The following is a 12,649-nucleotide window of genomic DNA, read 5'->3' on the forward strand; positions in this document are numbered from 1 at the left end:
TGACAGCTGGCCTTTTACTCTCACCTGGACAAAATGCAATCTCTGACCCCTGAACCGAGTCGAGACTCTGAAGAACATTCAGAGGAAAAAATAGACATTGGCATCAATCCCAAAACTCGCAGATGGAAAAAATACTCGGTTCACAAAGGTCCGAGGTTTTCGGCTGAATGCCCGAGGTGATAAAAGCTCGGTGATTTCTTTGCGCCGAAGCCTAATGGCACAAATGGAATGACCATCATTAGAGATGCATAACTCTGCATTGCTAATTGTTAGCGCTGCAGACGTTTGATTTGTCATCCGCATGATCCGCTTTCTATTTTCGTGACACCTTTGCTACAAAGTGGTTGTCAGCTTTGCTCTGTCTTTACCCGACACATTTCTTCACAATCATGTAAAGTGTTGCCCGCTATGTGTTTTTCTATATACACTCTCTGTTGCTGGAGTTTCAGTCTCGGCAGGGTCTTTTCTCTGTTTAGCATAAATATCAAATGCGTCAGTCAGACTGCTGCGGCTGCTTCTAGAACATTTAAAAACACAACCACAAGGAACCCTCGCCCTTGACTAAGAGGGTTAGAGAAGAGGAATAAAGGACGACTGGAGGAGAGACTGATTGAAAAGAAGAGAGAGAGGAGATGAATACACAGGAAAACAAAAAAATGAAAGAGAGAGGGAGAGAGATGGGACCTTAACCACCATTAATTGTTTGAATTATTCAACTGACTCTAAAGCTTGAAGGACCGCTGGAGCACTTCCTTCTCCCGCCTCCATGTGTGTGTGTGTGTGTGTGAAGAAACTCACTCTGTATTAATGAGAGAAAACAATCTCACATGTACGCACGGTGAGGCCTCTCTGGACGGCATTGTATTCAGTAACACAAACAGACGCGCACTGAAATGCTACGTGCGATCCCAGTCTTTATTAGTCATCTCCCATCGATCAGCTGCCCGCCTGTGTTTGCCCTTCAACGCCAGCCGACGTTAGTTTTCCCATCCGTCTCCGTCTGTCCACCGCTCCACCTCTGTATTTCTTGGACGTTAACACGGTTTCGTTTTCACATCTGTCAGCCCAGCTAGCGTGTGCCTCTATTTCCCTACAGGCACCTCCTGCTCAGTCAATATTCACCTACTCTGGACACGTATTTTACTGCCAGAGCAACAACCAAAGGATGGAATTATGACAACAACAGAGGTTTAATGTGCATTCACAGTTTCATCATGTGAAAAGATTTGCTTCCGTGGAAAATCTACGTACGACTTGTCTCAGGCTCCGCCCACACAAGCTTTTCTCCGCCGTTTTAGAGATAATTTCCGTCGATACGAGCACGCCTGAAAACAAAAAATCACATGACCATTCACGTCCACTGGTCATGCGGGTGCCGGTGTAAACAGGAAGTGGATTGGTTGCTTTGCAGTGTGTTCAAGTGCAGCTTTTTTGGCCAAGACATGAGGCGGCATGAGGCGGCGAGGCGGCATGAGGCGACATGAGGCGGCATGAGGCGACGAGGCGGCATGAGGAGACATGAGGCGGCGAGGCGGCATGAGGCGACGAGGCGGCATGAGGCGGCATGAGGCGACGAGGCGGCATGAGGAGACATGAGGCGGCGAGGCGGCATGAGGCGGCATGAGGCGACATGAGGCGGCATGAGGCGGCATGAGGCGACGAGGCGGCATGAGGAGACATGAGGCGGCGAGGCGGCATGAGGCGGCATGAGGCGACATGAGGCGGCATGAGGAGACATGAGGCGACGAGGCGGCATGAGGCGGCATGAGGCGGCATGAGGCGGCATGAGGAGACATGAGGCGGCATGAGGCGACATGAGGTGGCATGAGGCGACATGAGGCGGCGAGGCGGCATGAGGCGGCATGAGGCGACGAGGAGACATGAGGCGGCATGAGGAGACATGAGGAGACATGAGGCGGCATGAGGCGGCATGAGGCGACATGAGGCGGCATGAGGAGACATGAGGCGACGAGGCGACATGAGGAGACATGAGGCGACGAGGCGGCATGAGGAGACGTGAGGCGACGAGGCGGCATGAGGCGACATGAGGCGGCATGAGGAGACATGAGGCGACGAGGCGACATGAGGAGACATGAGGCGACGAGGCGGCATGAGGAGACATGAGGCGACGAGGCGGCATGAGGCGACAAGAGGCGGCATGAGGCGACATGAGGAGACATGAGGCGACGAGGCGGCATGAGGCGACAAGAGGCGGCATGAGGCGGCATGAGGAGACATGAGGCGACGAGGCGGCATGAGGCGACAAGAGGCGGCATGAGGCGACATGAGGAGACATGAGGCGACGAGGCGGCATGAGGCGACGAGGCGACATGAGGCGGCATGAGGAGACATGAGGCGACGAGGCGGCATGAGGCGACAAGAGGCGGCATGAGGCGACGCACCGCTCGTTCGTTGATGCCGGTTTTGGTGTGTCTGGGCGTTTAGGGACAGGGGGAGGAGCCTAGAGGAGGTTAGATAACTGAAACTGTTTGGTTAATGTTTAGTTGAGGTTTTAAACATGTTAAATAAAACTCAGAGTTCTTTGTTTACATTCGACACTGAGGGGAATAGAGAAGAGTTTGTGTTTCTGTCTTTCAGAGATCATCAGTTTCTTTGAACCATTTCTTTAACAAAAAAGAGCCTCAGAGATACAAAGACACAGAACATCACCATCACGTATCTCCTGACCTGCAGGATTCTATACACTTTCGGGCCAAAGCATTTTTTTTTTTAAAGAGTTGACATTAATGCATTTCATTTTGAACATTCAGTGTGCGACAGATGCAGGATGTGCACGGGACCTAACAACGGACTGGGAATGTTATTTTACCCAGCCTGAATGTGATCTGTGACCTGTTTAGCTCTGGCGATCAACTTTTGATGCAACTTGAAGTCATGAAGAACACTCAAAGGATTCAGCTTTGTGTCTGTCGGGTGAGAGAGCAGAAAGAGTTTTGAGTGGCGGCCTAATTAACGTCTACAACCTGCAGCTATAAGTTGAAGACAAGATGAGATACGACACAACGCGTTGGGAGCTCCGTCACTCGCACGCTGAGTATAATTCTCATAGAGCCCCTGCTTATGAGTTTTGTAATGCTAAAACAAGTTTTAATGAGTCATTTTAGGAACCTTCCAGTACGCCGATATTGTTTCGATCCAAAGCAACTCCGATGGGAAATAATGAAGTGTGCTGACAGACAGTGCAGCGCTACCGGCGGGCTTTTACGACTCGCTCGTAGACAGACACTCAACCACTTAGCAGCGACATAGGTTTCCTTTAGTCAAAATGTGATTTTTTATGTCTCTGTGGGTGAGTTCTGATCTTTTTATGGTTCTTTAAAAAGACGATGAGTAAAGTGGCCGTTTGTTCACACAGCCGTGATCGTCAGTTGGACTGTGTTCGCCATTTTTATTGCACCTTCATATCAGCAACAATAACACGCTTTAACATGTAATGTAAAGTTTCATGATATACGGTCCAGATTTTCCATCACCTAATTCTGCAAGCTCCTCACTCTTTCCTCTTTTTCTCTGTTTCCGTCTTGATGTTGTCTTCAAGGTTCAAACGGACGCTTCTCATGAGATGGGGATTGGCGTAAGCACATGAATAATTTGTATCTAATATCCTTTCTCCTCTCAGCAATACAAACATGCTTCTCCTCAGCGCCTCACCTCTACTGCCTCTCCTCTCTCTTCTTCTCTCATTCAATCACAGCCTCTCTCTCTTTCTTTCTTTTCTTTTCTCCCCACCGTCGCTCTGTCCTTTCTTTTCCTCATTGACATCTAAACAGGCTTAGAGTGAAAATGGAAGTGGTTTATCACTCGGGTCCATTATGTTTGCAGTAGATCGGGCCGAAGGACATTATGATTAATTGAAAAGGCTTTTGTGTGTGTGTGCGTGTGTTGTGGTATTTAAATATTACAGCATGCATCACTCCTCTAGCAGGCGACAGTGTTTGTATATATATATATAAACACACGTACGATTTCAGCTCAGCTACAAAGAGTCATGTGTGAAGAAGCAGGAGGTCACACCACTGGATGCACATTGAATGTGTCAGAATCCGCCGGTCTGCCGAGACGACACATACGGTTCTCCAGAGATTAGACTGTTTCCATAGCATCCACAAGGAATCCGTGTTAAACATGTTGCAGGCTCAGGTTGGTGCAAGAAGAACAGACAGCGTGCTGTGTTTGTGTGCGTGTGTATCAGGCTAATTTACTAAGAATACAATATGAACTAGTGACCGAGAACGTTCGGAGACCAGCACATCGTCACTGTAACGTACGCAGAACTCAAGAAAATAGACTCAACGTGTGAAAGTGCATCACGTGTGTGTGCAGTGAATCGTGGGTGAAAAAGCGATCGGTTCTATCAGACGAACGGCGTCTATGGAAGAGCAGTCGACATGAAAATAAAGCATTTTGATGGACTTTTAGTCACATGGGACACAAACGACGGTCTCCTGGGTGAAAGTCCTGTGTTTCCTGTGTTTATCGAACCACAACCGTACAAAGGTTTTACGACGCTGATCCCTGCAGCAAAGTTTCTTCAGCAAAAGCAGCAGTTTGTCAAATCTTAAAACTCCATTTTTAAGAAACAAAATACAAAACCCATCATTTTAAAAACCTGACACCTCGTCCCGAAAAACAATTACTGTAACAAAATTAAAAACCGTATATATGTGAAGTGATTGAAGTCACCTATCTGAAAGGCTTTGCTGCTGAAAATGTAATCAGCTGTGGGACCCTGAACCTCGCATCACGACGTCACAATGAAAGTGTCGCCTCTCTTTGTGCCTCTTTTGTAAACACGTTACAAATTATGTTTCAGTGTCGAGCTTTCAGCACAAGAGCTGACATTGTATTGTTGAAAGCCTCAGGCCGAGGCATCTGTTTGTTCCTCGTGTATTTAAAAAACACAGTGAAATCACAAGCAGTCTATCGTCATCTTTTTTACTTTTTTACCTTTTATTTACCTTTTATTTACAGCTTGCATATTATGAGCCTTCGAGCATCGTATGCATTTTAAACACTGTCTCAGGTGACCACAGCACAGTATGAAGGCAGGTCAGAAGATCTGGAGCTTTGAACTACAGTAGAGTGGAGATAAAGTTGTTTTATATGAGCAACCGGTAAAACACAACTAGACTATAGGCATCAATTTATACCTCAACGAGAAACGGATAAACTAGTGACTGCATGCATGACAGTCATACTTGTGTTTTAAAAGCATATACAAAATGTTCAGGAAGTTTAAATTCTCGTTGCGGTCCTGCCTTTTATTGTAGTCTCTGAACAGCAGTTGGGTGGACGAAGCTGCACTGAGGGTTATTCCGCAGACCGAGAAGCTCTTAACCTCCCTGTGGGCGGGTCGAGGTCCGTGCAGGCACAGGAACTCTGAAATGCACTTAAGTGAGAAGACCTCGGATGAGACGGGATTTTAGAAGCATATGCTCCCTACAAATAAATTCATGCCCCCTTAAACAATCCAAAGAGGAGCGACTGTGGGCGACTCTCGATTCGAGTCAGAGTGAATACTTTTTGGGTGATTTTCTGTAGTCTTGCGTTACCTTTCTGTGCACCTTGTCTTTTTTTTTTTCCCAGTTCAGGAGCGTGTCACCATCCGCCAGCAAGACATAAAAAGTGAGGGGGGGCATCATAATCTGTTATCAGATAGACGTCCACTTAAAGTGGGCATTTTAATGGCATTCTGAGTGGGTTAGCATGCTTTTATTCCAAGCACTCACTGTTTCCTTTCTCACTTTGTCAGGGGACTTGTCAGTTTGTCTGTTTTTATTCTTTTTCAGGTGCCGCTGAGGACAAAGGGAGGTGAGAATGAGGAGGGGAGGCAGGGGGGGAGGAGGAGGAGAAGGATGGGCTGGTGGATGAAGAGAGTGGGTGTCTGTCTCAGGGTGATGTATAAGAAAAAGTTGCAACGACGGCAGAGAGCGACATGTTTTTCTCCTCCTCTGGTGGAGAGACGAGCTTAAGCTTCAGGGATCGTTGCAATGGATGGTGTTGGTGTAAAACCAGAACTCAGACAGAAAATTGGAAAACATACAGCGCCATTGTTACGGGATTTGTCAGTGTGCAGTCATTTATTTTCTCCAGAGGGGAGTTGATGCCAGTGTTTCCAACTTTTCTCTAAAAATCATTTGACTCCTTATACGCACCAGTTCCGGTGGACTGGGATCTAGTTCAAGAAACAATGAACCGTCAAGATATCACCGACTTTGTGTCGTCTTTTACGCTGTCAGGGGGTGTAGGAGTACACAATGTCACACTACATCCTACCTGCATACTCTTATTTATTACTTTTTCCAAGATCTTTGTCAAGCTGCCTCACCATTTTTTTTTTTGCAGGTGTGTCTTGCTCCTTCAAGGCTTTTGTGCATTGCATTGTGGGATAATAGTGTCCTGCACTAGCCAGCTAAAATAAAGTGTATTTAATCACGCTGGTCCTAGATGCTTCAGCCAGGAGACGGCTGTTTGTCAGTCAACGTTGATGTTCTTCTCACGGATCTTTTGTAGTTAGTTACGTTAGTTAAAAGACTATGAGTGGATCTTGACACGTACTGCTGGAGTTTTGTAGGAAAACAAAAAAAACGAGGAGTAACTTCACAACTTGTGTGTAAGATATGAGGATACGTTGATTTAATATAACTTTCTTTGAGTGTTCTTTATTTGGTGACTGTTTCACACCCTACACGCTTCCTGTAAAAGCTGCTTTGTGGAGCTTTATACTCACTCTGTCTGTTTCACATCTTCTCTTTCTCCTCTTACTGCCTCTCCCTCTTCTCTGTCCTCTCCTCCTCCTCCTCCTCCTCCTCCCTCGTTTTCTTCTCACTACTCCCCTCTTCAAAGAGTTATGCTCAAATAAAATTGTAGCTTGCAGAACACACTTGGTGGGTTTATTAAATCCAACACTGAATTCAATCTTGCCCAACAGCACTGAAATAGCATGGGGCTTTCCAGTTATTTTGACAACGCTAACGGACATTTAGACGGGAGGAGGAGAGCTGGAAATGCTGATTAGAGCACAAAATGGAGATGTGCATAGGATTGTGGATGGATGGAAGGAAGGAAAGTGAGCGCAGAGCAGAGAGGGAGGGGTGAAGGAGTTAGGAAGGAAGCAAAGGAGAGAGGGGAGTTGAGACAGAGGCGAGGAGAAAGCTTTTTGCAACCTGCCACCAGAGACATCACAGTTTTTCTGCTCAGAAGGTTTTCACTCGTTAGGAAGAACAGCTTTGTGTGTATGTGTGAGTGTGTGTGTGTGAGTGTGTGTGTGTGAGTGTGTGTCCTCCCAGCTATAGGCCTCAACATGTTAGCACCACCAGGAATACCTTTTCCCTCTCCTGACCTCTCCTGCGCTCCTCCCTGACTTTAGTCTTTCTTCTTCTGATGATGTTTTATTTGGTGTTGTTACCTTTTCCTTCCTTCCTTCCCTTCTTCTTTCCTTATTCCTTCCTTCAATCCCTTCTCCTTCTTTCTGCATTTTCTCGCAGTGTTCCATTCTTCTTTTAAAATAGTTCTGGGTTGACTGTGTTGTTGTTTTTTCTTCTCCTCGTACCGATGCCATTAGGTCCGTATCCTCTCCTGTTGCACCTGAGTGTCTCTGACAGGCCGTGAACACTCCCAGAAAAGCTGTACTGTCAATAATGGATTAACCAACATGCAAAAAGGAGTCTGATGTATAAGGGAGAGGATGGAGTAAATAAAAGAACAGAAAGGTGTTTTTTTCCAGAGTGAAGAAAGAGTCAAAGTTTGACTGCACATGAACTGTTCAGTATTAAGTGTGTGCACGCAGGGCAATCGAGACGAAAGGCACACGAGTATACGTTTTGACGTCCCCCTAGAGAAACTGATGTCGGGTAAACCGTCTCCAACAAGCTTTGCGACACTCAGTCGTCGGGACTATTTATCAGACATCAGAAAGGCACGGGGACGGAGGAAGGATACCTCGGCTCGGGAGGGTCGCGGCGCTTCAAGAGACGGGAATGAGATGCGCCGTGACAGGCAGACAGATGGATAGACATGCGGGCAGACGTGGCACAAAATTGGTTGGTGTGAGGTAAGATTGAGTCTGACGCGGGTCGTGTCAGACAGGGTATTGCAGAGACAAATTGCATTTTTTTACAAACACCTCAGCCGGCCTTGGGCAGGTTTAGTGGCCCCAAGCAGCCGGCTTTTATGAGACCACAAAACTTTATACGAGAGAGGAATCGCCACTCTTCTCCCGATGACTTTGCTCCCTTAATGTGTCCGACGCTTCTGGTTTTAGTAGAAGTGATCAATAGTGGGAAATGATTGAAGAAATATGATATTTCTTTTAATAATAAAAAATAATATTGCAAAGGTAAAAAACATAAATAAAGAAAACACTGTTTACTGCTGATGTGCTCCTAAGAATGGATTATTTATTAGGACTGTGGGGTTCGTCAGGTAAAGGTGTAAAGAGGTTCACCTTAAAACAAATTAGAAACAGATCATTAATAATGTATATCAGTGTGATTACAAAACTAGTCCTGTGTTAATATCCTTACTGAACAAAAGCATATTTTTTAAAACAGGTAAACACAAGCAGTTTAAACAGCGCTGTATTCTTCCTACGAAGGAACAGAGGAGCAGGAGACTCGTGTTCATGTCTGATGCATGAACTTCATTTGATCCCCGTCTTTAATGGAGGCTGTGTGCGTGTCAAACTGGCTCGCTAATTGCCACCGCACTGCACAGCGCTAATACAGCGTTTACCGCTGATTACTCGGTTCCCCCCGACCCGCAGAAGCAGGACCGTGCTGTCAAAGGAAGCCTAACGGCCACCCTCCCTGTTTAGAGCCTTGTGCAGGCAGGAAATCCCGGCCATGTGGGTTGTAGTTGGTGCTGTAGGGAGCCAATCACATGCTACATGAAATAGAAGAAAACGTGCATTGATTGGCTGCTTTTCTTTTCTTGACCTGGGCCCAAAAATGATCGAATGCAGGTATCGTTTGACTGAAGTTTGGATGCCGCTCGGTACTGGGTTTTTAGGTGGATATCGAGTCCTGATACCAAGCCCTGCTTTCACTAGTGATGAACAGTTGACTGAACGGTTTGGTCATAAGAAGCTATAAACCAGCAATGATCCCAATGCAATATTTGGACACAAGTGAAAAGAAATCTGATCATTTCACGTAAATTGCACAAAGAAATTGTTACAAATATTTTGATTTTGACAGCAGATAGTTTGAGTTGTGTATGACGCGAGGTTCTAAGACATACGTTTCGGAGATTTGGAGGTAAACAGTTTTTTTTGCTTTTGGGGAAAGAACCTCTTGTCTTTCCAGGAACATTGTCTCTGGCTCAACCAAAGAACTACTCCTGCTGAATGCGAGGTCTTGACCCATAAAACCAAATCCATCGTCGTTGATAGGATGCCACGAGGGTCAAGTGAGCTGTGTGGCATTTCACTTCCCACATGTAACATTTTCCTTTTGCTCCCTCCGCTCCCTGATGTCATACATATTATAATCATCGCATTCCCTCCCTCGCGCCCTCTATCTCCACAAGGTCAGCTCTTCTGTCATTACCTCCACGTGTCTGTTTTGCTTCCATGTCCGCTCCTACCCCTGACACGCCGCACTTTCTCACACACACACACACACACACACACACACACACACACACACACACACACACACACACACACACACACACATTTGTGGAATACTTTGACATGCATTTGACCCTTAACGTGCAGTATGTATGATTCATAAATCTTTTGTGTCCTGAGAACCACATGGGCTACAGGAGGCGCCCTCATCTCTCTCTCTCTCTCTCTCCACGTTGGTAGAGAGACATTAATAATTGGTAAAGTGCAAGAAAAAGGAACGTGGTTGCACATAGCTAAGGGGCGCTGTTGACTTCCATTATGGCGGGAAATAGAGCTGTATTTTCAGTTCTGTACATTTTCATACAATTTGGGTCATTTCAGCACGGTGGGGATGTTCTGCCAGTAAAAAATCTCTTTGTTTCTTTCTTAGTCAACCAAGAATTACCTGTTTCTACAGCTGCCGCGTGTCATCTTTTTTTTATTTTATAGCTGTGACACGTTATGAAGAGAGAACGATCTTCAAAACTGCTGCCGATATTCCCCCAGCTCTGCTGCCTAAAATAATGTTGCATATCGGAGACCCGATACTCCATTGCTTTTTGCAATTTAACCTTCTTTTATGGCTTAAAAATGTGTGAAACATTTCCTGCTCCGTGCCTTTACTAGCAATAAAACAGCTTAATGAGAAACCGTTTAAAAGAGAAAGGTCAACTACGTAAAACATTCTGTCGAACAGGTTTGTTTGCACACTGTATGCCAAGTGTTTATTCTATTCATTCTTATTTATATATACATTTTTGAGAATAAAAACAAAACCTAATTCATACCTTCAGTCCTGGCTGAAATGTGAGAGTATCACACCCTGTGTGTGACATTTCTCTCAGCTAACACAACTTTATTTCCTGGGTAAACACAAGACGAGGGTGATAAAATCAGAAGAGGGAAATGGGCGATTTGAAGAAAAAATAAATTAAACATGTTCCTCATAGATACAGAAAAAGCTTAATTCCTATAATTGTTATTCTGCAAAAGAGGTACAGTAAATGAATACACATGAGCAGAAATACCTAAACGTGTGGAAATAACACCATGAAAGAGAGATTGGATCATTAAAGGTGAAAAGTTACTGTAAGGGGTGAGAACGGGACGGGAGGGAGAAGAGACGGAGGAAAGATGGAGGCAAGAGACGAGTCGGAGACGATTCTGGGAAAGCGCAAAAGGGTGTGAAATGGAAAGAGTGGGAGAAAAGTGCCGGAAGCGACAGCGTTTACACATGCGAGGAGGCAGCGAGCTGGACTCCTGTATAAGCTAGATGGAAGTGAAGCCTCATGCATCATCGGCCCTTTTTTTCAAACTGTTATTTGCAAAGACAAAATGGATAACGCAGTATATAGACACTGGACGTTGAGCTGATTGGATTTTTGAACAACCAACTCACCGAGTGGTTGGTTTTGTTGGTTTTTCTGTTTTAATAACGGTGACATTCATCAGATTTACACCAAAAAAAAAGAACACAGGTAGAAATCTGTGTATGAGCACAGATCCATCACTCAGCTCGGGGGTAGGTGACTCCAGGCCTGACCTGAACCACAGACCGTATACGTCACGCTTTGGTTGGTGGACTGCTGTTTTGAAACCTTGAGTTCGGCATTTTGTCCGTCGCCATCTTGGTTTCTGGCTGTCGTCGTGTTGGCGTTTTTGCAACCAGAAGTGACACCAGAGGGTGGAGCTCAGTACAAACGAACGCTGAATAAGATCGTCGTTAGGTGACCAAAATGGGACATTTAGTGTTCATGAACTGAAAACACGATGTGAAAAGCATCAAAGTTTTCAGACCAAATAACCGGAGAACTCCCAGACCTGTCAATCACTGTGTAGCCCCGCCCTCAAGCATCCCCTGCTTTATGGTCGGTTTGACTCTAAATGGGACCATCATTTACTAAATGAACATCATGCTGTATTGAAGAAGAACATTAAGTGCCACTCAGTATATTTTCTGGTCTGAAGGTGTTGCATGGACATTACAACAAAGCTTTTCTCCGGTCGTCGTGTAAAAATTACCAGAAATTGTGTCACATCTGCTCCTCCTCGCATTAGCACATTCCTGCTCCTGTGCTCTGACTTCCTCTTCTGTAGGTGCAGCACATCCAATCTGTGCTACAGGCACCAAATGGTTCATATATGGCGAAACACGACTGATGTGTTTCATCCTTAGCGGCGGTGGAGGGGCGTGTAACACGTTCATCTTTGATGCCGAAGACCGGAGTTCAAATGAATGCCTCAATTCAGTTGCAATATCTGCAGGCATTTCCGACCCGACTATTTTCCTTATCCAGGTTTCAGGTGTAATTCAATTGGTATGACTGTCAGCTAAAGGATTTTCTAAAATCCTCTCTCTGCATGTGGAGCAAAGCAGTGGAGTAAAATCCAGACCTCCAGGCCTTCAGCACCTCGGGGCCAGAGCATCGTATTCTCCCCAGGCTGAGGGGTGCTTTCCTGGGAGACAGATCGCCTAATGGGGGGGCCATCCATCCGGAGCCTCGAGGTGCAGTCTGGCTGATCAATAGGACACACACACACACACACACACACACACAGTTTCAAGTGCATGAACATTGAGTCGAAATTAATACAAGGACACATAGTTGTGCAGGCAAGCGAGACCACCAGCACACTTTCAAGAGGGCTGCAGAGATACATGGACACACAATCAAAAAACACACAAAAGACATGCACTCAAAAAGAAGAACACACACACACACACACACACATTCTGGGTCTCACAGTCTCTGTACAGCGCGGCATTACAGCTCACGAGGACATGTTGAGCCCTCAGTGATCCGTCTTCATAGCAGCAGCATCTGCTCTGGTCCCTGTCTGTCTGTGCGATGTATGAGTGGGTGGTGATTGCAGTGCACAACACCATCACAGTGACATTAACACATGATGGGGATTAAGCGAAGTCCAATACTGCAGTACCAATATTATCGTTCTCTTTGTTGTCCTCCTCCTTCTTTTGAGGCATAGATGGTATTGTCCCTGTCGTCCTCACGCTAT

Source organism: Pholis gunnellus, assembly GCF_910591455.1.
Source record: "Pholis gunnellus genome assembly, chromosome: 11".
Taxonomy (NCBI): Eukaryota; Metazoa; Chordata; class Actinopteri; order Perciformes; family Pholidae; genus Pholis; species Pholis gunnellus.